Source organism: Mastomys coucha, unplaced genomic scaffold (genome assembly GCF_008632895.1).
Source record: "Mastomys coucha isolate ucsf_1 unplaced genomic scaffold, UCSF_Mcou_1 pScaffold12, whole genome shotgun sequence".
Lineage (NCBI taxonomy): Eukaryota > Metazoa > Chordata > Mammalia > Rodentia > Muridae > Mastomys > Mastomys coucha.
Genome location: NW_022196894.1, coordinates 9313852 through 9340599, shown reverse-complemented (window position 1 = coordinate 9340599; position 26748 = coordinate 9313852). Strand labels below are relative to the sequence as shown.

General features: G+C 41.3%; 2 long non-coding RNA genes across 2 annotated transcripts in view; one reads left to right on the top strand and one right to left on the bottom strand.

Annotated features, from left to right (window-relative positions):
- Positions 1-20049: 20049 nt before the first annotated feature.
- LOC116085405 overlaps positions 20050-26748 on the bottom strand; it is a 7502-nt gene continuing 803 nt past the window's right edge. Inside the window, exons 2-3 of the long non-coding RNA XR_004116535.1 lie at positions 25564-25702; positions 20050-20115 (exon numbers count right to left, since the gene is read on the bottom strand). This is a non-coding gene — a long non-coding RNA (uncharacterized LOC116085405). The remainder of the gene's footprint in view (positions 20116-25563; positions 25703-26748) is intronic.
- Positions 25580-26506, top strand: LOC116085398. Its single transcript, XR_004116531.1, has 2 exons — positions 25580-25750; positions 25995-26506. It is a non-coding gene; the product is annotated as an uncharacterized LOC116085398 (long non-coding RNA).

Genomic DNA, 26748 nt, shown 5'->3' with positions numbered 1-26748 from the left:
TTGCTGTTATTGAAGACCAGATTTAGATCATGGTGACCTGATAGGATGCATGGTAGGTATTATTTCAATCTTTTTGTATCTGTTGAGGGCTATTTTGTGACCAGTTCTATGGTCAGTTTTGGAGAAGGTATGATGAGATGCTGAGAGAAGGTGTATCAGATCTTTTTATACTTAGTATTCAGATGGGGAAATTGAGCTAGAGAGTACTTGAGCAACACACTCAAAAATCACAAAACAAGATGATGGGAGAACTTAGAGCCTTGCTGCTTCAGCAAGTAGTTGGCTCAATGGCTTACAGATTCTTGTGTGCTTCTGTGTTTGACTCTTCAATAAATGACCCTGAGAATTAGCATTTTAAATGTGTTCTGTGTGATTAACAAATAATCAAGTAAATCTGGAAAATTCTAGTATATAGTAATTGCCAAACTCATCAGTTCCCACTTTGACTGGAATTTGTCTTAAAAATAAAAACCTTCAGCTTGGCGTAGAGGAGAGATAGAGGCAGGGAGATCATGGGTTTGAGGCAGTGTGTGCTTATAGTGAGTACAAGGCTAGTCTGAGCTACATATGAGACTGTTTCATGACACCAACAGAGCTCAGTGGAAAAGCACTCTCTGTCATACATACAGCCCTGGGTTCAAGTCCTAGCATTGCCATCTATCTGGAACAAAAGGCTTCAGCCCAGAGTATTATCACCCCAAAGAACTAAAAAGTTTGAATGTATCTAAACTTTAAGTGAATTTAAATTAAATTTAAATAAATTTAATATTTTAAATTTAAATAATTAATTTAATAATTGATAATTAATTAATGGATCAATTAATATTAATAATTAATTTAAATAATTAATAATTAGATAAAATTAAATGTATTTAAACATAGGACACTGTTCCCTCAAATGGTCAAAGAAAACCCTTTATCATTATACAGACTTACAGTGTGTTCCTGGCCCATTGGCCTCTAGAGGGTCACTGTGTTTACTTGAAAAAGACAACATGGTCAAACCACAGAAGTATGACATTCAGCAGCACAAAGAAGTTACAGTTGTGACATCTTTTGAAGTCTGTCTGTCCAGAATCAGGGATGCTATCTCTTTTGGAAGACTTAGAACCAAGACAAGGATCTTAGTCCCTCTCAAACTGTATAATAAAAATCTCTGAAGATGGACACTGTATAATAAAAAAAAGAAAGGTTGATTTGGCTCAGAGTTCTGGAAGTTTTCAACTAGGTCCTTCTGTCAACCTGGTTGTGGTTGAGAACCTTATGGCAGGTGACATGTTAGTGACAGGAATATGTGTATAGGAAAGAGACAACACTCACAGGTAGAGATCTGGAATGTGAGGAAAGGTCAGGTTAGGCCTTTTATAGGAGCTCTGCCAGTGGGCTTAACCAGGCCTAGTGGAGTGCAAAATTTCCTCCCATTTTTCTTTCTGAGAGGGTTTCTCTGTGTAGCATTGGCTGTCCTGGAGCTCACTCTGTAGACCTGACTGGTCTTTGAGCTCACAGGTCCTCCTGCCTCTGCCTCCTGAGTTCTGGGGCTAAAGGCATACTCCACAGCCCCTAGCTTGACATACTCACCTCTTTCTCAGCTCTGCTGCTTAAGCACACCTTTTCTTATCATCATGCTGAGGACCAGGCTCTGAGCCCAGGGAGTTTTAAATGGATCCCCACGTTTTTGTTATGCACTACACTTTGCAAATAATTTAATTGTTCTAGATATAAGTTAGGAGATTTTACAATCAAACAGGAAAAGGTCCTAATTTTAAAGATCCCAATTGATGTCTCTGTTTTTATTTCTGAAATAATTCTGGTATATTATGTAGCCCAAGCTGGCCTTGAATTTACTCTGTGACTTAGGTTAACCTTAAACTCCCAACTCTGGAATGCTGGGCTACAGATGTGAACCTCTATACCAGCTCTCCCAAACTGACTCTTACAAACCAGAGCAAGGATATAGATCCCACTTATGCTTTGGGTGAGAGGAATCTAGGGAATCAATAACGGTGTGACAGGTAGATTCCCCTTCCCAAAGGAAGAGAGATGGCAAAGTCTGCAGTGAAAGCACCAGGGCAGTGCATCTAAAACCCTCACCAACACAGGCCGAGGCTGAGGAACACCTAAAATACAGATTCTGTTTGGAAGTCTGTGTGGGAGGGAGCAGCATGCTGAAGGTGATCCTAAAGGCCCATGAATTATTCTTATAAGAGTGAGCTCTTCTCGGCACTCAGGAGATCGCTGTCACTGTGGTTGCCAGCACAAGACCTGTACAAGACAGAAAAGGGCTCACAAACTCCAAACCCTGGTTATGTATGGACAGCTAATGGACTCTGGAGGAAGTAGATTCAGTTCCTTTAAGGGTGTGGATTCTGCCATATTGATATATATACACACACATACATACATACAGCTACATAGATATAGAAATAAACATATACATACAGTTAAGGGAGAGATGTGAATGAATCTGAGAAGTGTTGGGGGAAAAAGTGAAAATATTATACTTAATGTAGAGTGACTTATCAAAGCATTATGTTTTAACCTGACTGATAAGTCCCTAGCAATGAATGAATGGTATGACACATTCTGGAATATTCTTGTTGCTCATAGTTAAAAAAAAAATGCATGAGTGAGTGTGGGTATAATGGTGTGAGTGCTCAAGCCCGTGGAGCCAGAAGGCGACACCAGCTGTTTTCCTCAATTGCTATCCACATGCTTTTTGGTAATAGGGGCTTTCATTGAACCAAAAGCTCACTGATTTGGCTAGAATGGCTGGTCAGACAGCACCAGGGATCCTACTATCTCTTCCTCCCTAGATGTGCTGGCTTGATTTTGTCAACCTGACACAAGCTATTGTTATCTGACAGGGGGACCCTCAATTGACAAAATGCCACCTTAAGATTAGCCTGTGTCAGATCTGATGAAGGTGGACAGAGAAGTGGCCAAGGGGGGAGGGGCTCCCCTTATCTGATGAGAAGGAAAGGGAGCAATGGTGCTGGGGAGAGGACTTGTAAGGATGGGACTGGGAAGAGAGGAGGGAGCAGGACTGTGATCAAGATGTAAACTGAAGAAGAAGGAGAATGATAACAACAATAAAGATTTGCCTGTGTTGACAATCTTGTAGAGCATTTTTTTTCCCTAAAATTAATGATTACTGTGGGAGAGCCCAGTCTCTCATGGTGCTGTCCTGGGTGAGTGACCCTGGCTGGTATAAGAAGCAGACTGAGTATGGTGCTTCCTGGCCAAGAGGTCCGAGGGCTTCTAAGGAAGGGTTCTGAGCAAGCCATGAAGACCAATTCAGAAAGCAGTACTTCTCTATTGCCTGCTTCAGTTCCTGCCTCCTCCAGGTTTCTGCCTTGAGCTTCTTCTCTGAGTTCTCTCAGTCACTTGAGAATTGTAAGCTGAAATAAACCCTTTCTTCCCCAAATCTCTTTAGTCATGGAGTTTTAATACAACAATCGAAAGCCACACTAAGACACTGGAGCTGGGATTACAGGAGTAATCCATAGGAATGAAATATTAAACTGAGTATAACTTTAATGCCTCCAATGCATCCTCTATTCCTCTGGGCAACTACACACACAACCCAGATAAGCCATGCTACCATACACTAGTGCTTGTTTAAAATGTATCTTAACTAGTGTGGCAATAAAAAGGGGCATGGCAGAATACAGTCCTTTACATTTATTCTCTAGGACTCTTTGGTTGGATGACCTGAGGCTTTGGGGATAAATGTTTTTAAATACAAAAAAAGTGTTGATGTGTGAGTCAGAAGTTGTAGGGATTCTGGAGGAGCTCAAGGTAAAAGTGACAGAAAAGTTTACCATTTTGGTGTAATTTTATTCAACCCAATGGGCTAAATTGGCTCACAGACCGGCTTGGATCTAAAGTTGGAAAGGGATTCAGACTTGAAAGTCCCTACTCCAGGATAGCTATAAAGATTATCTAGATAGAGTAAATAGTAAATGTTAGCCTACAAATTAACCCGCTATACCTTCAACTAGGATTTACTGAGTGCTTATATGTCAAGGGATAAAACACATTATTGAGCAGGCAGTGGTGGCACACACCTTTTGTTTTGTTTTGTTTTTCAAGACAGGGTTTTTCTGTGTAGCCCTGGCTGTCCTGGGACCTACTCTGTAGACCAGGTTGGCCTTGAACTCAGAAATCCTCCTGCCTCTGCCTCCCAAGTGGTGGGATTAAAGGTGTGTGCCACCACTGCCCGGCTTTTGGTACATGCCTTTAATCCCAGCACTTGGGAGGCAGAGGCAGGAGGAATTCTGAGTTCAAGGCCAACCTGGTCTACAGAGTGAGTTCCAGGACAGCCAAGGGCTACACAGTGAAACCCTGTCTCGAAAAAAAAAAAAAGAAAGAAAGAAAGAAAGAAAGAAAGAAAGAAAAAAAGAAAGAAAGAAAGAAAGAAAAAAAACCACATTATTGAGGCAGCCAAATCTTTACGGTCATAAAACTTAAAATCTAGCAGGGTGGACAGACATAGATTATTAAATGAGTATGTGGCATGCTGCCAGAGTTCTTTTCAGGGACTCTGGGGAGTCCATTCCCTAGCTGGGGCTGCTGAGCTGCTCACACCTACATCTTTGTCATCTTTGTGTAGAAGCTTGGTGTTATACAATTAGGGTTGACTAAACCTTTTTATCATTTCCCCCAGGGCAGCCATCAGTTTATAACTGATGGCTGTGTGGGACAAGAGATTGTCGCCCTTGCACAAGGCAAGCTGACTCAGAGAAGCACTTTCAGCTCTGCGGCTCCCAAAGGGAAGTAGAAGGCCAGACATCATCAGAATCCATCTCTGCTCATCTGTTCTCATGTCTTGGTTCACTTCCCTCAGTCCCTTACAAGCTTTCTGAAACAAGTGCCTCAGGAAGTCAGCCCTTCACAAGAACCCTCAGGCATTTATGCTGGAGACCCAGAATGAGTTAGGAGATAATTCCAGGAGTAATGAGGGAAGGGTACAAGGGAGTTGCACAGAACATGTGCACAGGACTGGCCTGGCAAGGTCTTATTTTAAATCAGTGTCAGTTAAGAACCTTGCAAAACCTGAGTGACAGAAGGGAGCTGTCCATGCAGTGGCACAGAATGAGGCATTTGTAGAGGTAAGAGCCATTAGAGTGGCTGGGGAGGAAGTGACCTGGACATGCCTGAGAGCCTAGAAGAGAGCCAGGGTGGAACATTGTGGGCAACAGGAGATTGAAAGGAGACCATGGCAGAGAAACAATATCAGTGCTCATCTTGTTCTTCCTGGAAAAGTGGCTAGATTCTATTTTAAATGTGATGGGAGATATTGGAGAGGTTGGAACCTGCTTTAAGCTCAGTCTGGACATTGTCTGGCACAGAGCATAACTCAGAGCCTGAGAAGCAGTAGCTGCGAAGGAAATGGTAGTTTTTCTGCTGGCAGCTGAGATGTGCCACACTTCAGGAAAGACCCCTGTGTCAGGAAGAAAGTTGGAATGGCTGCCTCCCTGAGGGCCATGGATTTTAGTTCTGCCATCTTATCATTCTCATGGCCTGGTTTCTCCTAACTCTCTTGTTAGGACTTTTTGTTATTGTTTCACTTATTGAAAAAAATTCAAGAATGCCTTTCAAGCACATAATTATCCCTCCAAGAGCCCTGTGTTTTGTATCTCTTGTTGAAGGGTGGGGAAAGCAATTTCAGATTTTGGACAAGCAAATGTCTCATGTATGGCACATCATATTGTGTGACATATCAAATGACCGAAAGCAACAAGACACAAGACATGGGATCCTCATGGGCTGTCACTGGTTCCTTTCTTTACTTTGAATGGGTTTTACAGTGATTTGGGGTATTGAGACAGGTTATATCCCAGGCATATATGGTTGCTATTGAAGCCTATCTAATAGCACTTGTTGTAGTCACAGATGTTGTGTGTAGTACCTACTGCCCTGCTTTAAGCTCTGGGTGGACCAAGCTACTAGCCTAGCCCAGCTTCCCTCAGATCCTCAGATGAAACACACACACACACACACACACACACACACACACACACAAACTTATTTTTAATATGCTTTAGCTCAATGGCCGGGCTTTTCTAATTCTTCCTTGGCTATCATGTTCTTTTCATCGCAGCTCAACACTTCTTAATCTGCTTTCAACTTTGGTTGCTCAGTTACCTTTAGTCCTAGCTCAGCACTCTAAATTGGACCTCAGCTTAATCTCATTTCTAATCTCCTGCCTGCTACCCCAGGCCCAGCTGGGAAGCAGCCAATGGCCACTCCGACCTAGATCTCACTTGGCTGGTGACTCTTTCTCCCTCTGAAGCATATCAAATCCTTTTCTCCCCCCTTGCATCTGCTAGCCTGCTGGTGGGAAAACTGGAAATCCCACCTATTCATCCTATATCACTGGTCAAGAGCATCTTTACTGATCAATCATGAGACAGTTGGGGAATGGGAACTTCAGTGTTCATAGGCAGATTCCAGATCAAATCATTAGAACCGCCCCCTACACACAGGAGCACTCCTTATGTGTACTGTCCACTGTGATTGTCACTAGCTACATGTAACCACTGAACCCTTAACATATGATTAGTGCCTATCATGAACTGTAAGTGCTTATGTTGTCCCTGCCCCCGTGTATGTCTGTGTGTGTATGCATGTATGTGAATTCTTTTATGTGGGGTTACATATATATGTGGACATGTAAGTCTGGATAGTATGGAGGCCTTATTTACTGAGTCAAGCTCTCAATTGAACAGGTTCTCACTAATGTGTATAGTCTAGTTAGCCATCTCAAGCTGGGGATCCCCTGTCCCACCTTCTGAGTGCTGGAATTACAAGTGAGCTACCACATCACTAGCATCGACATGAATCCTGGAAGTCTGATCTCTGGTTCTTATTCTTCCTTTGTAGACACCAAGCACTTTAACCACGGAACAATCTTTCCAATCTTCCCAAGCCTGAACTTAGTGCATTTGATAGACCAAAGATATCAATTGAGCTTGTCAGGGAAGTTGGTTGGAAATGGTAAAGGGTGGTTGAGTGGTATCAATCCATCATGGTGGAGAGGGTGTTGTGAAGCAGAGCTGCTCATATCACAGTGTCCAGGAAGCAGAGAAAGGGAGTATAAGAAGCATCTAGGACCAGATGCAGTTCCAAGGATATTTCTTCTTCCCACAGTGACCTACTGTTGTTCTGTTTTTCCACTTCTTCCCTCGGAGCATCCAAACACTGCTATACACCAGGATGAAGTAAAGTCTGGATTGAGTGTATCAGCAGGATCCTGGTTGAGCAATGAATGTTAGGGGTGGGGTTGGGGGTTGGGGGAGAGAAGATCTTATCCAAAGATTTTCATGTTATAGCTCTTCAGTGTCACAGCTCAAATATATATGAATCTTGGATAGTTGGAAGGGTTTTTTTTTTCCCCTTAGGGTGAAGTTTCATTGGTTGAAGTTTAAAGTTCTGGGGATACCTCATTTGCATGGACAGCTATTCCAGGAAGTTGAACTTGTAATTTTGCCAAGGATTTATGTGACATTCTTCAGGAAGAAGATCAGGGGTTGGGCTCCTCAGATCAGGTGGAGAAGAAGAAACCCCACGACGAAAAGGAAGTCCTCCGTTTGTGCTGAGCTCAGAAAAGCTGTCGGATATGGTAGACTACAACCTAATTAGCAAGGAATTATATCCCAATAATTTCAGTACATTATAAATCCACCAAGGATTCATCAGGTCCGAGCCATCCCTGGAAACTCCCTCACAGGCAACCCCCAGATGAATGCTTCATTAATCCCCTAGGTCAATGGCTCTCAACCTTTCCAACATGGTGACTCTTTAATATAGTTCCTCATGCTGTGGTAACCCCCAACAATAAAATTATTTTTATTGCTATTCATAACTGTAATTTTGCTACTGGTATGAATCATGATATAAATCTCTGTTTATTTGATGGTTTTAGGTGACCCTTATGAAAAGGTGGGAGAACAGCTGCCCTAGGTGCTTTTAAATCTAATCAATCAGAGGCCAACATTGGCCAATTTCTTCTGACACCTTCTGCTTTTACTCCACTTCCCATCCTGACCACTTTCTCATGCCTAGGAAGGTTAGACTTCTTCATTAAATGTGGATGTGAAGCTCACTTCCCCAAGAACACGTAGCATGAAACACAAGGCACATACCCAAGCCTATTTTCATGAGCCCATGACAGGCTTTTGTCTGGATCATGTTGCTTTTCAGTTAGTTTCCCACATTCTAAGCAGGAAGATTTTCACATGAGAACAAAATTCAAATATTTTTCATCTGGCAACCCTGGTAATAGTAGGCTTACATCTCCTAAAGCATTAACTGTCATTACATTATAGCTGCAAACACCACTATGGCGCTTATAGCTGCAGCACAGTTAGAAAACATACAGCCTGCTGTAGGAATCTCTGGTCTGCTTCACATATTCATTGTACCAACTGCAAGGAAGAAGGAAGTCCCTCATGCCCTGGAATGTATAAACCAGATCTGTGAGTGTGCCCTGCTCCATAGCCTATGCTGAGGTCAGGTGTTGGGGCTGCGTTGGGTGTGTGCAGGTCTGTAGTCCTAAATCTGACCTGGCTCTCTGACTCATTAAGTATTCTAGAGCCAGTCATACTATTAGAATGACTGCTGCGTGTAGTTTTGCTACCCCATCTAAGCTCTAGGAATGGGTCACACTACCAGTCCCCCTCCCAGCTTCTCCTGAATCCATGGATAAAAGACCTAAACACACATGTAGTTGTTCAGTTTCAACTTGCCTACTTGCCTTTTGACACAATTGCTGGGCACTACTATCTCCCCCTGTAAAAGTGTGCTCTTATCAATATTCTTAGCTCTGTACCTTCCACCTGCCCTAAACTTTAGTTGCTCAGTTACATCTAGTCTCTGCTAAACACCCCATCTGCCCACCTATAGGAGTGGTCTGTATACCACTCCATTTGAAATCTCACATGGATGGTCAACTTTTCTTCATCAGAAGCACGGTGAACTCTATTTTCCTACCTTGCATCTGTCTGCTTGCCTCCAGGGACCCGGAAGTCCCGCCTATCCCTTCTGACCAGAAATTGGCCCATGGCTTCTTTACTGACAGATCAAAAATCAGTTGGGGCAAAGGATCTTAGCATTAGAACCATCCCTATAAGTGACCAATTGGCAGGTTGTCCCAGGATGGCCCAGGCTTTAGAAGAACTTCATGTGTTGAAACTGGGAAAAATTGTAGTGGGCATCACCATATCATCTCAGCTCAAAATACATCTTACCTCTAGATTATCAAAGTTTGATGAAAGTTATCAAGATGTCTGCTGTTGCTTCAATGCCGTGGCATCTTCCCTGAAACCAGATTTGAAGATGAATATTGCAATAGGAAAATAAAAAGAACCCTGTAGAATTTCAAATAAGTTCTTGCAATAGCAAAATTATAGGCATGCTTTATGATTCCTAATATCATTATCATAACTGCAATAGTGGCAGATAGCATTGATTAGACTATTGATATATACTGTGCATGTGTCACCCCACTTTGTGCTCTGAGTAGCACTTTGAGGCAGCATATAAGTCAGTTGAGCTTCTGTAACAAAATATCAGTACCAGTGAGAATTACCCAAGAATAGAAACTCATCTCTCTAGACTGGAGAGTGGGAGCCAGAGAGCAAAGCATTGTCATGGTTGACTCCTGGCAAAAGCTCTCCTCTGTATTGCTGATCTCTCTCTCTCTCTCTCTCTCTCTCTCTCTCTCTCTCTCTCTCTCTCTCTCTCTCTCTCTTTCTCTGTGTGTGTGTGTCTGTCTGTCTGTCTCTCTATCCCTCCCTCTCTCCCTTTCTCCCTTTCTCAGATTTGTTTTTGTTATTTTTATTTTATGTCTATATGTGTGTCTATGTGAGTGAATATCAAGCATGTGCAGGTGCCTCCAGAGGCCAGGAAAAGTCACTATAGCTACAGGTTTTTGCCTGGTGAAGACGCATGTAGAATTTAACTCTGATCCTCTACAAGAGCCGTGTGGGTTCCTAGCTGCTGAGTCACTCTATAGTCCTGACATAATGTTCTTCTACAAGGCTCTAATCCAGTTCATGGGGGCTGCATCCTCATGAAGTCATGGACTCAGCCCACTTCCTTCCCACAGGCTCTACCTCCTAAATCTCCTCTCTTGATTATGGAAGAATAGTATTTCAACATCTGCATTTGGGAGCATGAACACATTCAAGCCATAGTAGGTAGAGACCATTATCATTCCCCAATACAGATGAAGTTGAATTTATTTCTGAAGTGCCACTAAACAAAATATTAAAATTAAAATTAAAAAATGGCAGAGCCAGGTATCAAGGCCATTATGCGTGTTCCTACAGTTGCTTTCACCACAGCTACCACCATCACTACCACCATCACTACCACCATTACTACCACCATCATTACATTATCATCTTTGCTGTAGTTCTCAACTCCTTTGTCAGTGTCTAAACTGTAGACTGACTTCATTACACCTCTGACGTGAATTGAACATGAGCAAAGCACTCTGCCAGAAATCTCCAAGTCAAAGTTTACTAATAAAGACCTCCCTGCCCCATAGAAGTCTCTTTCTGCTGTGTTCTAGTTCTTTTGATGAGTGGCTTAATATTATGGCAACATCAGCCCAGGCCTTTTCTTTTCCTTTATTTCCCCTTACCTTATAAAATTTGAAAACAAGTGAGAAGTAGTTTGTGCTTATTATCTAAAGGCCTCCCTGCAAAGTGGAACCTACCTGTCGCCCAACACCCTTAATGATGCTGATTTCATTATTTATTATCTAAAGGCCTCCCTGCAAAGCGGAACTTACGTGTCGTCCAATGCCTTTAATGATGCTGATTTCATTAGACCCTTTTGTGACACCAGCTCTGGAGAATAGTTTTTTCTGTCAGGTTTTTGTTTGTTCCGTTTTTTGGTTTTTTCGAGACAGGGTTTCTCTGCATAGCTCTAGCTGTCCTGGAACTCACTCTGTAGACCAGGCTGGCCTCGAACTCAGAAATCTGCCTGCCTCTGCCTCCCAAGTGCTGGGATTAAAGGCGTGTGCCACCACCGCCTAGCTCTGTCAGGTTTTTAAACTGTTCTCCCTTCCTGAGATTCCAGAGAAAGAGACCATTTCTTGTGCTCTGAGGCTAAACTGCAAATTTACCAAGTTCCAAGGATGAGTGCTTTTAGCTATTTCTTTTTAGGAGTCATTTGAAAACTCATGCACATGTCAAAGCCATATGCAAGCCTGCCCAGGAATGAGGATCATAAAATCCCTTCTATTTTCTCTTCCACAGGTCTGTAAGTTTCTGGACTTCCCTGAATTTTTCTGCATACTAATGACTATCAATGGTATCTAGTGAGTCTTCTCCCACTGAGGTCAGACTAGGCAGTTTTCTGCTGTATGTGTGGGGCCCTTGGACTAGCTAGTGGATGCTCCTGTGTGCTGCCTGGTTGGTGGCTCAGTGTCTGAGAGATCTCAGGGGTCTGGGTTAGTTGAGACTGCTAGTCTTCCTATGGAGTCGCCCTCCTCCTCAGCTTCTTCCAGCCTAATTCAACCACAGGGGTCTCTGACTTCAGTCCAATGGTTGAGTGTAAGTATCTGAGTCTGTCTCAGTCAGCTGCTTGACGGCCTCAAATATATATGGGCATGCAGCTTTGTGGGAAAATACATGTATGCAGATGTGTGAGGAGGCCATGGGTTGGTGTTAGTGATCTTCCTCCACGATTCTTAGCTTTATACATTCAGGCAGAATCTCTTGCTTCAACCTAGAGCTCACTTACTTGGTTTTCCTAGCTAGCCTGGCCCTTTTGTTTCCTTTTGGAACTCTCCAGACTTAAGATGCCCACCAACAGAGATCTTCCAGCCTGCCTATATGGTATTTAAGTATAGGTAGGCTACCTGTCCCCTTCAGAGACCCTTTCATTCAGATCAACCCCTGACAAGGGACCACTACCTCCTTCCAACCCCTCTCCCACCTTTTGGCACTCATCAGTCCTCAGCCTACTGCCCACAAACAAACAGCAGCACAAATAGCTAGTAGATATACCAAAGATATACCAGAGCCCTGCCAGCTACCTGACAGGGACCCACCAGCCCCCTATCTTTCCTCAAAACCCAAGATTAGTCTACACTGCTAGAGAAAACTTTTTCCAAGCTGCTTGATCAAACACCACTTAAAAAAAAGAGTATAACTGAAAAGCAAGAGATAGCGGCTGTCTACTAAATAGTAGACAGAGTAAATTGGCATCCCAACCCTTTTATGAATTAGCCCCATCCTGAACACTATAAATACCTCTATTGGAAAAAGAAAAATGATCTGAACATAAAAGAAAATTTCAACCATGTAATTTAGTGTATAAGTATACATATATAATTTTCTTACTTATTCTTTAAAATTTTTTATTAATTAAATATTTTATTATTGACATCCCAAAAGTTGCTCCTTCGTACTCACTCCAAGAGTTCTTTCTCCTTCCCGCCTCCCCTTTGCCTCTGAGAGGGTACCCCCACCTTCCTGCATCCTCCTTCCCTAGGGAATCAATCAAGTCTCTACAGGATTAGGTCTCTCCTACTGAGGCCACACAAGGTAGTCCTCTGCTACAAATGTGCTGGGGGACTTGGACCAGCCCCTGTATGCTCCCTGGCTTAGTCTCTGTGAGCTTCCAGGGGTCAAGGGTGGTTGACACTGTTGGTCTTCCTATGTGGCCATCTCCCTCAGTTCCTTCAATCATTCCCTTAACTCTTCCATAAGGGTCCCTGACTCAGTCCAATGTTTGATTTTAAGTATCTGCATCTGTCTTAGTCAGGTGATTGTAGAGCCTCTCAGAGGACAGCCATTCTAGGCTCCTGTCTGCAAGCACAACATAGCATCAGTAATAGTGTCAGGGTTTGGTGCACACCCATTGGATGGATCCAAGTTGGGCTAGTCACTGGTCAGCCATTCCTTTAGTCTCTACTTCATTTTTGTCCCTGCATTTCTTTTAAACAGGAACAATGTGAAGGTGCATTGGTGTCCCCATCCTTCCATTGGGGACCCTGTCTAACTACTGGAACTTGTTTTTTCAGGTTTCATATCTCCACTATTAGACATTTCAGCTAAAGTCACCCACACTGAATGAGTCCTCAGAGACTTCTCCATCCTGGGTCTCTGGGATTTTCTAGAAGTTCTGTCCACCCCAGTGCTCAGTAGCTGCATATTTCTATTCATTCTTTTGGGCCTCTGGGCTTCTTTCCTGTCTCTACCCATATGTGATCCTACCTCCTTCCTCTCCCCTTTCACTCTCTACCCCCTCTATTTCTCATGATTATTTTTGTTCTTCCTTTTAAGTGGGATTTAAGTATCCTCACATGCATTTTAGGTCTGTGGGGTATATCATGGGTATTCTGTACTTTTTGGATAATATCCACTTATCAGTGAGTACATGCCATGCATGTCCTTTTGAGTCAGGGTTACCTCACTCAGGGTGATATTTTCTAGTTCCATCCATTTGCCTGCAAAATTTATGATGCCATTGTTTTTAATACCTGAGTGGTATTTCATTGTGTAAGTGAACCACATTTTCTGTATTGAATCTTTCGTTGAGGGGCATCTGGGTTGCTTCTTGTTTCTGGCTATTATGAAAAAGGCTGCTATGAACATAGTAGAGCACATGTCCTTGTTGTTTGGTGAAGCATCTTTTGAGTGTATTCCCAGGAATAGTTGGGTCTTTAGGTAGAAATATTTCCAGTTTTTGAGGAACCACCAGATTGATTTCCAGAGTGGCTGTACCAGTTTGCAATCCCACCAGCTATGGAGGGGTGATCTTTTTTCTCCACATCCTCGCCAGCAAGTGCTATCTCTTCAGTTTTAATCTTAGTCATGCTGATTGGTATAAGGTAGAGTCAGGGTTATATTGGTTTGCATTTCTCTGAGGACTAAGGACTTTGAACACTTTTTTTAAGTGCTTCTCGGTCATTCCTCTGTTGAGAATTCTCTGTTTAGCTCTGTACCACAATTTTTAAAATTGGGTTATTTGGTTTGTTGGAGTCTTAACTTCTTGAGTTCTTTGTATCTTTGGAATATTAGCCCTCTATCAGATGTTTAGTTAGTGAAGATCTTTTCCCAATCTATAGGTTGCTGTTTTATCCTATTTTCAGTTCCCTTTGCTTTACAATAGATTTCATTTTCAAGAGGTCCTATTTATCAATTGTTGATTAAGCCATTGGTATTCTGTTCAGGAAATTTTTCCCTGTGCCATCAATTGTGTGTTGTTGTTGATTAATCCACTTTAATCTCCCAGTATTGGCTGGTAGGGCCACTCCCAAACCCCCACACGGCTACCACACTCACCCCTCTGATATCCTTGAGTTATTATTTATTAAAACCTATATTCCATTCTAGCTATCCCAGCCTGCAGCCCTCCTGGGCCATGATCCCCGACTCTTAAATATTGGCTGTCTCTCTGTCCATTTCTTCTCAGACCTGCTCTTTCTGCTTACCTGGCATGGCAGTTGTAAATCTTTCTTCTTCCCTAGGTTCCACTGCCCAGGAAATCTAAAGTACCATCTGTCTCCCTGCCAGACCATTGGCTGGCAGCAAGTTTATTTACCAATTAGGACCAACTGGGGACAGGGACCCACAGTGTCCCTGTCCATGTGGAAATCCCATGTGGGATTCTTTCATAATTTTGGGAACCCAATTAACAGTTGGTTAATTAATTGGTTCATAATACAAGTGTTAAATAAAATTTATAACAAATGTGTTGGAAGCTATTTCCCACTTTCTCTTTTATTAGATTCAATGAACCTGGTTATGTGTTGAGGTCTTTGATCGACTTGAGCTTTGCTCAGGGAGATAGATATGGATCAATTTGCATTCTTCTACATAAAGACTGACCATTAGACCAGCACCAATGATGCTTTCCTTTTTTTCCACAATATGGTTTTGGCTTTTTTGTTGTTTTAAAGATCAAGTGTCCATAGGTATGTGGGTTTATTTACAGGTCTTCGGTTCTATTCCATCAATTGACCTGTCTATCTCTGTACCAATAGCATGCAATTTTTATTACTATTGCTCTGTAGTACAGCTTGAGGTCAGAGATGTTGATTTTCCCTGAAGTTCTTTTATTGTTGAGAATAGTTTTTGCTATCCTGCTTGTTGTTGTTGTTGTTATTCCAGATGAATTTGAGAATTGTTTTATCTCTGTGAAGAATTGAGTTGGAATTGTGATGGGGATTGCATTGAATCTGTAGATTGCTTTTGGTAAGATGGCCATTTTTACTATGTTAATCATGCTGATCCATGAGCATGGGAGATCTTTTTCCATCTTCTGAGGTCTTCTTTGATTTCTTTTTTCAGACTTGAAGGACTTGTCATACAGATCTTTCACCTGCTCTGTTAGAGTCACACCAAGATATTTTATATTATTTGTGACTATTTTGAAGGGTGTCATTTCTCTAATTTCTTCTCAGCTCATTTATTCTTTTAGTAGAGGAAGGCATGATTTGTTAGAGTTAATTCTATATCCAGCTACTTTGCTGAAGTTATCAGCTATAGGAGTTCCCTGGTTGAATGTTGTGGGTTGCTACAACATTCTACATGATGAATACTACATCATTCTTGAATAGTGATACTTTGACTTCTTCCTTTTCAATTTGTATCAACTTGATCTTTTTTTTGTTGTCTTATTGCTCTAGCTAAAACTTCAAGTACTTTATTGAATAGATAGGGAGAGAATGGGCAACTTTGTCTTGTCCCTGACTAGGGTGGAATTGCTGTAAATTTCTCTCATATTAATTTGATGTTAGCTGCTGGTTTGATATATACTGCTTATATTATATCTATGTATATGATATGAATTCCTGATTTCTCCAAGATTTTTAACATGAAGGAGTGTTGTATTTTGTCAAAGTCTTTCCCAGTGTCTAGTGAAATGACCATGTGTTTTTTTTTTTTCTTTGAATTTGTTTATACAGTGGATTACAATGAATGAATTTATCATTTTAATGAACTTTTCTCATCTGGGCTGATGGTATGCCCCCAAAGAGCCAAAGGCCACCTAACAAAACATGAATACCAGACATGAGAAGCCTTCTTTTGAGTTGTTGGCCAGGGCTGCTTAGACACTTTAAAAACATACAGCCTATTGCTGTTGCCCTTGGTTACTCTAGAGATGTAAAAGGTAAATCCATAATGCTGAAGACACCATGCACTTCAGCCACAGAGGCCAAAGACCCTTTAACAGGAACTGATTGGAATATCTCCATCTCTGAGGACTATCTTTCATGGTATCAGACACAATACAAGTTTTTATAAGAGAGAAACAACCAATAATTCTACCTAGCCATGATGTCCATGAACCACATCAATCACCACAGCAAGAGAGAAACTCTGCCTGGTACTAGAAACCTAACTAATTGCTCAGTGCTAGTGAAGACATGCTTACTGGAAGAGAATATACAACTACTAATTTACTAAATCAGTATAATCCCTAATAATAATATATAAACATTTGTCTTTATACCTACAAATAAATGTAGTCTTGTCCTCTCATTGAGGAAACTTCTCTGTAACAGATTGAAGACCATGATAGAAAACCACAAGCAATTAAAATGCAATTATGGCCTAGTCCCAGTGGATACATCTATAAAACACTGCCATACCCAAGAGGCTTGAGAAACATTACAGAATACAGGCTGGAAAGATTGTAAGAAGCAGAGGATCAGGGATTTGGCTGTGAGACTGTATCTCCTAGTAACATCAGATTCTATACTTGTAAAGTCTCACCAACATTGTAGCCCAAATGTGAGCTAATCAAGGATGACACCAATGAATATGCTAAACTGGATGGGGAAAAGTCCATGATGTTTCAATCATGCACATAGAACTATAAGCAACTAAGGAAAGCTGAGAGCTGTAGAGATGGTCTGCCTTAGGGAAGTGTATGGCAATTGGAAAAACCCCTAAAAGCAACAGTATATAGACTCGATGGGATTTAAGAATATTTCTAAGTAGGGGTGGGTGGTGTCACATCACTTACAAGGGCAGGCCCATTAGAATACTGGATTACTCAACCTAATGCTTTAAAGGCAGTAAAGTGTGAACAGATGAATTCAAAGTCCTGAAAGACCACAAATGTCAACCTAGATTATTATACCCAGCAGATATATCTCCTAAGAAAATTGAGCCAATATTTAAATTGCCCTAAGGTAGAGAGATGAGTTGAGCAGCTCTTCATACACAGTCATGAGGATAAAGCTCAGATCCCAGCACCCAGATCTTTTTTTTTTTTTTTTTGAGAAAAAAGAAGTCTCGAGCTCAAGAAAAGACCCTGCCTCAAAGAAGTAAACAGAAAGAGAGAGTGGGGACGTGTGGGTGACAGCCTCTCATCTCCTCTGAGAACACTCAAAGGGTACATACTCATATAAGGAGACACAATACACAGGAATAAATGAATGTAGAATATTGTGTAGTGCCCTGTCAATATTGAGGGCTGCGCTGTGCAATTTTTGTTTATTTCTTTCAGCCTTATTTCTAAATTTGAGTCATTTGCTTAACATCCATGCAATTTAGGGCCCATTGGGAACATAGTTCTTACATCTGATCTAGTGCCTGCGATAGGATTTTTTTTTTTTGTTTGCTACAGTCAAAATCTGGTGAAAAGTTTGTCAAATGTTGCAGAAGTTATAATACTGTGCAAAAATTTTACATCAAATACAGTTCCCATACTGTTGAATTAGATGGGTCAGGGGTGAGTTAAGTTTGTATATTGCAGACTTGTGATGTTTTTCTTTTTGTTCTGACACCAACATACAGTGTCATTTCCAATACCACCTCTCCAATTGTCTAGCAAAACTGCCCTGAATTAGTGTCAGACCCTACAGGCTGAAAGATTGTTCCACAAGATTCTCCTGCCACCAACCACCAGTGGCAAGGATCCTATTTCTAGTTAAACACACTTGCTAAGCTTCAAAATTGAGTGTCCACACCTTTCCTTCAGGCATAATAATTTTCCAGAACAGCTCACAGGTCTTGGGGAAACGTCTTGCTTATTCCTGCTGATCTATCACAAAGAGCACTACTCATAAGGCTAAATAGAAAAGCCATGTTGGTGAGAAACTAAGAACTGCCAGGGATTCTCTAGATTGCTGCTTTGTTAGTACTCATGCCTGTGTGTCAACATGCTGCCTAGGACTCTTAGTGGAGGCTTCACTGTGCCGCTGAGAATTTGACCCCAGCCATCAGTGGTTAATTCAGGCTTCAGCCCTCTCTCTGGAGGTGGTGGTTGGGGAACTAAATGGTGCTCCCTATTTTGTAATTTGCACTGTATCTATTTATTATACATGATAGATCTATACCAGGACATTTTATACAAATCTGACACCATGTTGCTCATGTACCCTAACTTTCCTTTTCCTGTCTTTTCTCCTTTCCATTATCCCCTTGTCCCTGCCCAGTTTCACTTCTACTTTTTCATCATATATACATATTATAATTTTATGTATCTACATAAAGTCTAAGAACAATATAGTAGAGAAAACACATGTTTTTCTGTCTCAGACTGGCCTACTTCATTCAGTATGGTTACTTTTGGTTATATTCATTTTTCTACAGAAAACATAACTTGGTTCTCCTTTGTGGTTAATGAAATTTCCACTGCTCTTATGAATCACATTTTAACCCCCTAAGTGTGGGTTACTTCTAATCTAGAATTGTTTTTCTTGTGACCAGTCTTAACCTGAAGCCCTCTATACCACTGCTCATCTCATTACAAAAGAAGAGTCACCTATCACCTCAGCCACTTGATAAACTCCAAGTGCTTTGAAAATGCTAAGCCAGGGCCAAAGACCAAAGGTCTTTTTATGATACTGTAGCCTAGTTCTGAATAAACATGGGAACAGCAGCTCTCATTTGGTGCCTACTGATCCTGTCCATTCCTCAACAGTCTCCTCTGTTGGGGACCCAGTTAGTTCTATGAGGAACATGGCTGTGATACTATGGCAAACACTTCAGTTGGGAACAATCAGATCCTAATGTTTCCCAGGACTCACCGATTTATGGTGGGGCACATGATTTGAGTGTACTGAAGCCTCATTCAGGACTTTGGCAGGACCTCATAAATATCTTTTCCTTGTTTTCCTTTAGCTTTATATTTATATAGCTCAGCTTTTATAAGATCAGCCTGAACGGGATGGTGGTGGCTATTTTGGCCTCTTTATTTTCAGATAAATGAACCTGAAAATGGAGTGTTTAATAACAATATCATCAAAACAACCTTTTGATATGACTAAGTTGAGCTGACTTCTACCATAGGAGAGGCATTGCTTTGATAGGGACTGTGCTAGTTTTCAGAGATGATATGACAAAGTTAAGATATGTGTTGATATGTTTGAATTCTAATTCACGGCTTATTTCTACTTCAAAAGGTTTGGTAAAGAATGCAATATATTATGTGATAATTGGTAGACCCTATGGTCTCAGCTCTGAGAAGGCTGTGCTGTGAAGATCTTGTTTGAAGTTAGAATGGGTTACACAGAAAGACAGTATGCTAAGAACCAAACTAGAGCAACAACAGCAGGGTTAGGGTTAGGGTTAGGGTTAAGGTTAGGGTTAGGGTTAGGGTTAGGGTTAGGGTTAGGGTTAGGGTTAGGGTTAGGGTTAGGGTCAGATTTGGGGTTAGGGTCAGGGTCAGGGTCAGGGTCAGGGTCAGGGTCAGTGTTAGGGTTAGGGTTAGGGTTAGGATTTAAAGCTCATTGGCCAATCACTCTTAGGCTCTAGGCCAGCAAGAAGCCTTGTTGTAAAATAGTATGGATGATGCACACTCAGACATATGCAGTTGCACCTATACATATAACCAAACATTCATGAATACATATACAATTACATCTTTGTATAATTTCATTCAACCACAATAGGCCTTGAATAAGCATAGTAGCATATATTATGGTGGTCTTATTCTCCATTGAGTGTGTTCAATCTTCTGTGGGTAGAAATGGCCTTTACTGTCTCTGTCTAAGCAGAGTCTCCCAAGTGTCTGTGTTTCCAGCTGTCAGGTGGCTCTCTTCAAGCTGCTCTGGACTTTTCATTTGGGTGGTACTCTCACAATCAGCTCACATGTTCTGGGTATATCTGTTTCAGTCAAGCACAGGTTTCCATAGACCTACAAGAAAGAAAAATAACATAATATAACAGAACATATCATAACATAACAACATAACATGACATAACATAAAATAGTGTTTTTTGCTAAAAGCCACCATGCTTTGGAAAACATTTGTTTTAAGTATTTATACATTGGCTAATATTAAGAATTTCTTTCTAGACTGACACATTTAATATAATACATTTTATCTATGGCTTTAGTTGGTGTGTGTTGCATGTCTATTATTTACATGCCAGCAACATTTTATCTATTATTATCTCTTCATATGTCATTTCTTATTCATACAAACTTTTCCAATATCCTAGGTGTTTGCCCAGGTATGCGTGTCCCTGGGCCAGTACCAACATCAGGTGTCTTCCTCTCTCTGCACCTTATTTTTGGAGATAGGTTCTCTTTCTGAACCTGGAGCTCCACTTTTCAGCTGGGTTGGTTGGCTAGCAAGCCCCAATAGGTTTCTTCTTATCTCTGTCTCTACTCCATGACTGGGGTTACAGATATTCACCAACCATGACTGACTTTTTACAGGCATGCATGAGAGCTGAATTTAGGCTTCATATTTGTGAGGCCAGGATGACCTCAATTGTCATTCTCATGCACAATTCACTCACTTATTCTTTTGTTTGTTTGTTTACATTAATACAGAGTCTTTTAAGCACTTTATGAACCGAATCATCTCCCAGCGCTGATGACTTTTTTTTCAAAGCAATATTTAGACAAACCAATGCTCATCTTTTGCCTTGAGCTTCATGTTCCAGTTTAGTGAGATCTTTTTCACTCCGAGGATTAGCTGTTCCTTCAGCATGTTGTAAAACACAAATTGGATCAGCAGCACTAAGAAAGACTGTTCTGAGCCCTTAATGGTGATGGGATGATCAAGGCTGACTCTCTTCCAATGCACAGATAATCATGTTTCAGGGGAAATTCTCTACATGAATGTTCACGAGATGGCAATAACTTTCAGCACATATTTGTCACCATCATTATCTTGAAGTGTTGTTTGATCAGGAGATACTAAATAGCAGTGGCTGGAAGCAAAGCAAAATATTCCCTAAGTGTGTGTGTGTGTGTGTGTGTGTGTGTGTGTGTGTGTGTGTGTGTGTACTCATGCACTCACACGCAGGTGCAAATGAAACTGTTCATATGAGTGTGATGTCCAGGACAACCTTGGTTGTGATTTGCAGGTACCATTCATTCATTCACTTACTAATTAGTTAATTAGTTTGTTTGTTTGTTTTAAGACACAGTCTTTCTTTGTCCTTGAACTTGCCATGCAAGACAGACTGGCCAGCAAGCATAAGAGATTCACCACCTGTCTCCACTTCCCCAATGTTTGTATTCAACAATTAATACAGCAGCATGTCGTGTTTTTATCATGGGATCCAGTGGGGAACTCCAAGTCATCACACGTACAAGGAAGCATGCTGTTGACTGTGTCATCTCCCAGACCTTCCCTAACATTTTCCAAGTGACCCCCTTTTTAAAGCCATCATGTGGAATTAGTACCTCTTCTGAAAGGTGCATATGTGCAGTTCTGTGGGCCCTCTCTCTCTCTCTCTCTCTCTCTCTCTCTCTCTCTCTCTCTCCCTGTGTGTGTGTGTGTGTGTGTGTGTGTGTGTGTGTGTGTGTGTAGCGGATAATGTTCATCATTAGCTTGAAGTATTGATTAATGTTAAATTTAAATTAAAATACACTCCTGGGTGACTGCATCTTCAATTTCATGGTTGATTCCTTTGTGATTGACTTATTAGGCTAAACCAGAAATTGCAAGCTAAAATACTTCAGGGTCTAGAAGGAAACATGACAAACCAGTTATGTTAGTTGTAACTGGAAAATGCCCAGTGTCTTTCAGTGAAAGGATGCTCAGTGCTAGGTTTACTCTGCTTTCTAAAAGTTGATATTACTTTAAAATATGATTTAATGTGTAAGCACTCATAATTTGGAAGACTTCAAGACTTTGGAAAACACAATTTCTAAAGTATTGTGAACCAAATAAAACCACATTTGCCAGCTAGTTATAAGTTGTCAATCTGAGAAAGAAAACTAAATATTTTACAGCTGAAATGGTATTTTGTTTGCAACAAACATTTAATTTACGATGAATGAGACTGATTAATACAAAGTTCTACATTCCTTAGCGGGCATTCCAACCACACTGCACTCACAGGGATTCTGTTGAAGTCCAATTTGGGAATTTGATGTAAAACTTAAGTGGGAAACACCATACTGTTCCCTGGATAGCAATATGGAATTAGATCGTTCTTAAGCAAATTGGCCTAGTATTTTGCCACACAAAATAAACACCTTGTTTCCAGGTAACTGATGCTTTTTATGGTTGAAATAGCCAAATTAGTAAGTTATCCTGAAAAAACTCCTGCCACACCCTGTGACCTTGTCCTCTTAAGTTGTGGAAGAATAGATATTAACACTCATAAAGAGAAACAGGTCTCATAATTGCTTATGACTGTGAAGCCCATCAATCACTGTCCCTGATCAGTATAGTTACTGTTAGTCCAGCACATTGGGATTCTCTGGTACTTTTCCCAAGATAGAAAACAGAATCTGTCCCTGGGCGGGGGGAACCCTAAGTTAACCAAACCTAACAACTTCTAAGAAGCAGAAATTCATTTGAGGTTTATTATTTTATTATTTGAGGTTTATCTATTTTATTAACTATTAATTGAAAATCAAGTTTCATATTTGTGCCTAATTGACCCTAGACACTGAGTTAATAAAACACCATAAAACATTTTTAAAAAGCCAAGATGTTAAAGTAACTCTAAAAATTGTCTAGCAACCATTGAGGATAGGATCTTCCCTCTCAATAGGAATCTGAAAATGGGGAATTCTCAGTTTTTGAGAGAGCTGAGGCATGGGGAAGGAAGAAGACAGAGATGAACTGAGCACATGTGGAACATGGAATATTCACTCATGGAGGAGTCTGTGTTGCTGTTCTTAGATATAATAGTAGGGCCATTTCAATTGAGAATGACTTTAAGACTGCACACCAATTCAAATGAGGGAAAGATCTATAATCAATTAATAATGTCTGCTACAGACACAGGCATAAGAATAGCTGTATCTGTGCCACACATATCCCACTTGCTGCCTTAGGTAGAGTAAATAACACTGAATGTTGTCGTAGGATTTTCAGTTTCCAGTTTTCCTGAAACAGACTCAGCTGAAACCTTTTTGTCTGGTTTGCGTCTCTGTTGTTATGATAATGACTATCCAAAAAAAAACGACTTTGGGGAAGAAAGGCTTTATTTGGTTCACAGGTTTCAGGCTACTGTGAAGGAAAGCCAAGGTGGGAACTTGGGAGCAGGATCGGAAGCTGACACGAAGGAGAAACTCTGCAGCTTCCCATGTATTTCTCAGACACACCTTATACAGCCCAGGCCCGCCTGCCCAGGATGGCTCTACCCATAAAGGGTTGGACCTTCCCACAGCAATCAACAATCAAAAAAATGAGCCGGTCTTATGGAGACGATTCTTTAATTGAGATTCCCTCACACTGAGTCTGTCTAGGCTTGTGTCAAATCCGCAGAAAATGGACAGTGTTATAGAACTATTAACTCTCACGAACTATGCACAGCGCTTCCCATTATCTTAAGTATCCCAAATTAGGTGATTAATATTCCATCACTGGCCAGGGGAGTTTCCTGTGTAACTATTGTTCGTCTACTTGCTTCCTCGTAAATGTTCCCAAGTCACTTTTGAATACTTAATTTACAATAATCTTCCTCTTTTTGGGCCTGGGTTTTCTCCATATTCTACTTTAAACAGTTTAACAGCATATCTTCTGTTTGCTTAGGACCACGCATAGTTCAAACTTCCAGTCCATTGGATTCAACATAAGATCACAGTCCTCAACCAGTCCTTTGGTCTCTGACAGTGATTTCTCTCTGCAGTGGATAATGTTAACAATTACCATGAAAACCATGTAGCTTCTCTTCTGAATGATATTTGACCATACACACTTTCCATCTTTGTCTGTGTTCTTCATAGTCATATCAGCAAAAGGTAGAAGGTTGCAGCTGCTCAGATTTTCCCCAGAAGGTTCCTGAGGGGTTTGACATCTTTAACACTGTCTAAATTTCCAGCCAGATGCTCAGGGCTGTTAGCCCAGGCTTTCTGATATACCCATCCCAAAGCTGAGTTCATAGCCATATCTAATCTGAAAGCCACAGCACTTAATATGCATGCCATGACTAGGTTCTAGGGTAAGCTTGAGATTTTCCAGCCTCCCCTGAAGTGCTAATAATACTCTAATGAAAACAGTTCCTCTGATAGAGTAATTCATGTCCTTGATTTTCATGACTGGATATTGAACCTGGAGCCTTTGCAGTTTTATTCTACTTTTTTGTTTTTTACACAAAAAGTCTTTATATGTTGTCCACACAGGCCTTGAACTTATAGTGATTCTCCTGTCTCAACCTCTTAGATAAATGGAGCTATAGACTTGAACATGAGGTGTGATTTGTTTTGTTGTTTGAGACAGGAGCTCCTCTACGTAGTCCAGGCTGGCCTTGAACTTTCAGAGATTCTCCTGCTTTATCAGCTTCCTTGAGAGCCACCACTGGACAATATTTCGTTGTAAGCTCTCCACCCTCCATGTATTGTATTGTTGGGTACTTAGCACTTTGAGCAGTACTCAGTAGAAACCAATAGTAGTCCCTCTTTCTAGAAACAATGACAGAAAAAAGTCTTTTGATATTATTAACTATCCCCCAGAAGGATAAATTTCCAAGTGTTGTAGGACAGGAATTACTAGATATATCCTTCATATATCAAGAAGAACAATATTTTCCATCTTTGAGCAAGTTGCATGGGGAGCATACAAAAAAAGTAATGATAAGAAACTCCAATCGTGATCCCAAGAGTCTGAAAAGTGCTCTGGGAGCCAAAGGAGAGGACTCTTCCTCCTGGAAACTCAACTGAGACCTTGCAGATGGTATGCCTGTGGGCTGGTGTCCACTCTGGGCTGTTGTCCACTCTGGGATGGTGTCCACTCTGGGCTGTTGTCCACTCTGGGCTGGTGTCCACTCTGGGATGGTGTCCACTCTGTGGGCTGGTGTCCACTCTGGGCTGGTGTCCACTCTGTGGGCTGGTGTCCACTCTATGGGCTGGTGTCCACTCTGGGCTGGTGTCCACTCTGTGGGCTGGTGTCCACTTGTGATTTGGTGTCCCCTCAGGGTTTCCAGGAGGGAAAGAAGAGACAGTCATTCCAGAGGGAAGAGAGTGTGCACAAAAGTGCTGGAAAGTGATGAGGTCAGGGGTTAGACCCTGCCAGAGTTGAGGTCTTGCCTCCTCCTCTGTTGGCTAGGGTGTGGGGCTTTGCTAACCACCCTGTGGTTTAAGCCCCTGTTTCCTCCTCTGCAAAAGGAGTGTGGCAGTTCTACCTGCCCTGCCCTACTTGTGTGGATCTTTATATTATATTTAGGTTACCTAGGTGTAGATGAAGCTCATCAAATCAGCACTTCCTTTTACATTGCCGTAGGAGGGGTGTTGTGGGACCAGAGGCAGACACCTCGGTTTGCAGAAGAGACTGAAGCAGTGGAAACAGGAACTTCATCCTGACAGGATGCTGGAGAGAAGATGATTAATTAATTCCCACTTGAGTTAAGTTGATTTGGTAAGTTTAACATTTCCAGGCTCCCAGCAGCAAGACGCTCAGTGCTCCAAATGGACATCTTCCTCTTGAATTTCCTACGGTCTCTGGACCATAGCATTTATAGGATGCTCCCCCACCTCCTTGACAATATGACCCTTCCACCTGAGAGCCCTTTGTTCAGAATTCATTAGATGAAGACCCCCTCCCCCATTGGAGGATAGGTCTCAGTTTCATTCTGCCTTCTGTTTTTCCTTCCTTTCCACAGCTTGCCTCTGTTCTGAGCAACAGGGGCTGCAGAAGGAAATCATAGTTTAATAGAGTGGAGATTCATGAAGACAGTGCTGATTGATGGCTACTGAGGTCTCCAGAAGAGAGAAACAGCACAGAAGATTTCAATTCTCTACCAGTTTTCTGACCTCAATTTACAAGATGGACTTAAGTTCTAGAGGCCTCAGAACAGAACAAAATAATGGAACTATGGGCTTTTAATCACTGGTACAATCATGGGGACTTGGCAGACCTCTGACCTTACCGCTTAATCCCCTCCTTTAAAAGGAACTTCAACATCAAGGGCACCTAGATTGGTGTGGATGCTTTGCCCTTCCAGAAAAAAAAGAAAATGTACTCTAAATGAGATATTTTTAAGGCATGGTTATTGGCCATGACAGTGTGAGGCATTGGGAGTTCAACAGTAAACAAGAGAAACAACCCCATATTCAGGGAGCCAACACAATAGAGAACTAAAGAAAATAAACTGTGGAGAATTTGTGACAATTACATTTTATTTATTTATTTTTTTAATTCTGAGACTTGAAGTTTATTAATTTTAACAATAATTTAAAAGGTACAATGGGTTTTCATATTACAGAAACACTTATACAATGAAGAAAACTGACCAAGGTTATCAGCTAATATATAATACCAGTTAATGTGGAAGCTACATTGGGAATTAATTACCTCGGGGAACTCTTGCTTTGCTGTTTTGGTTTTTAAGAGTCACACATATGTACCCACCACTG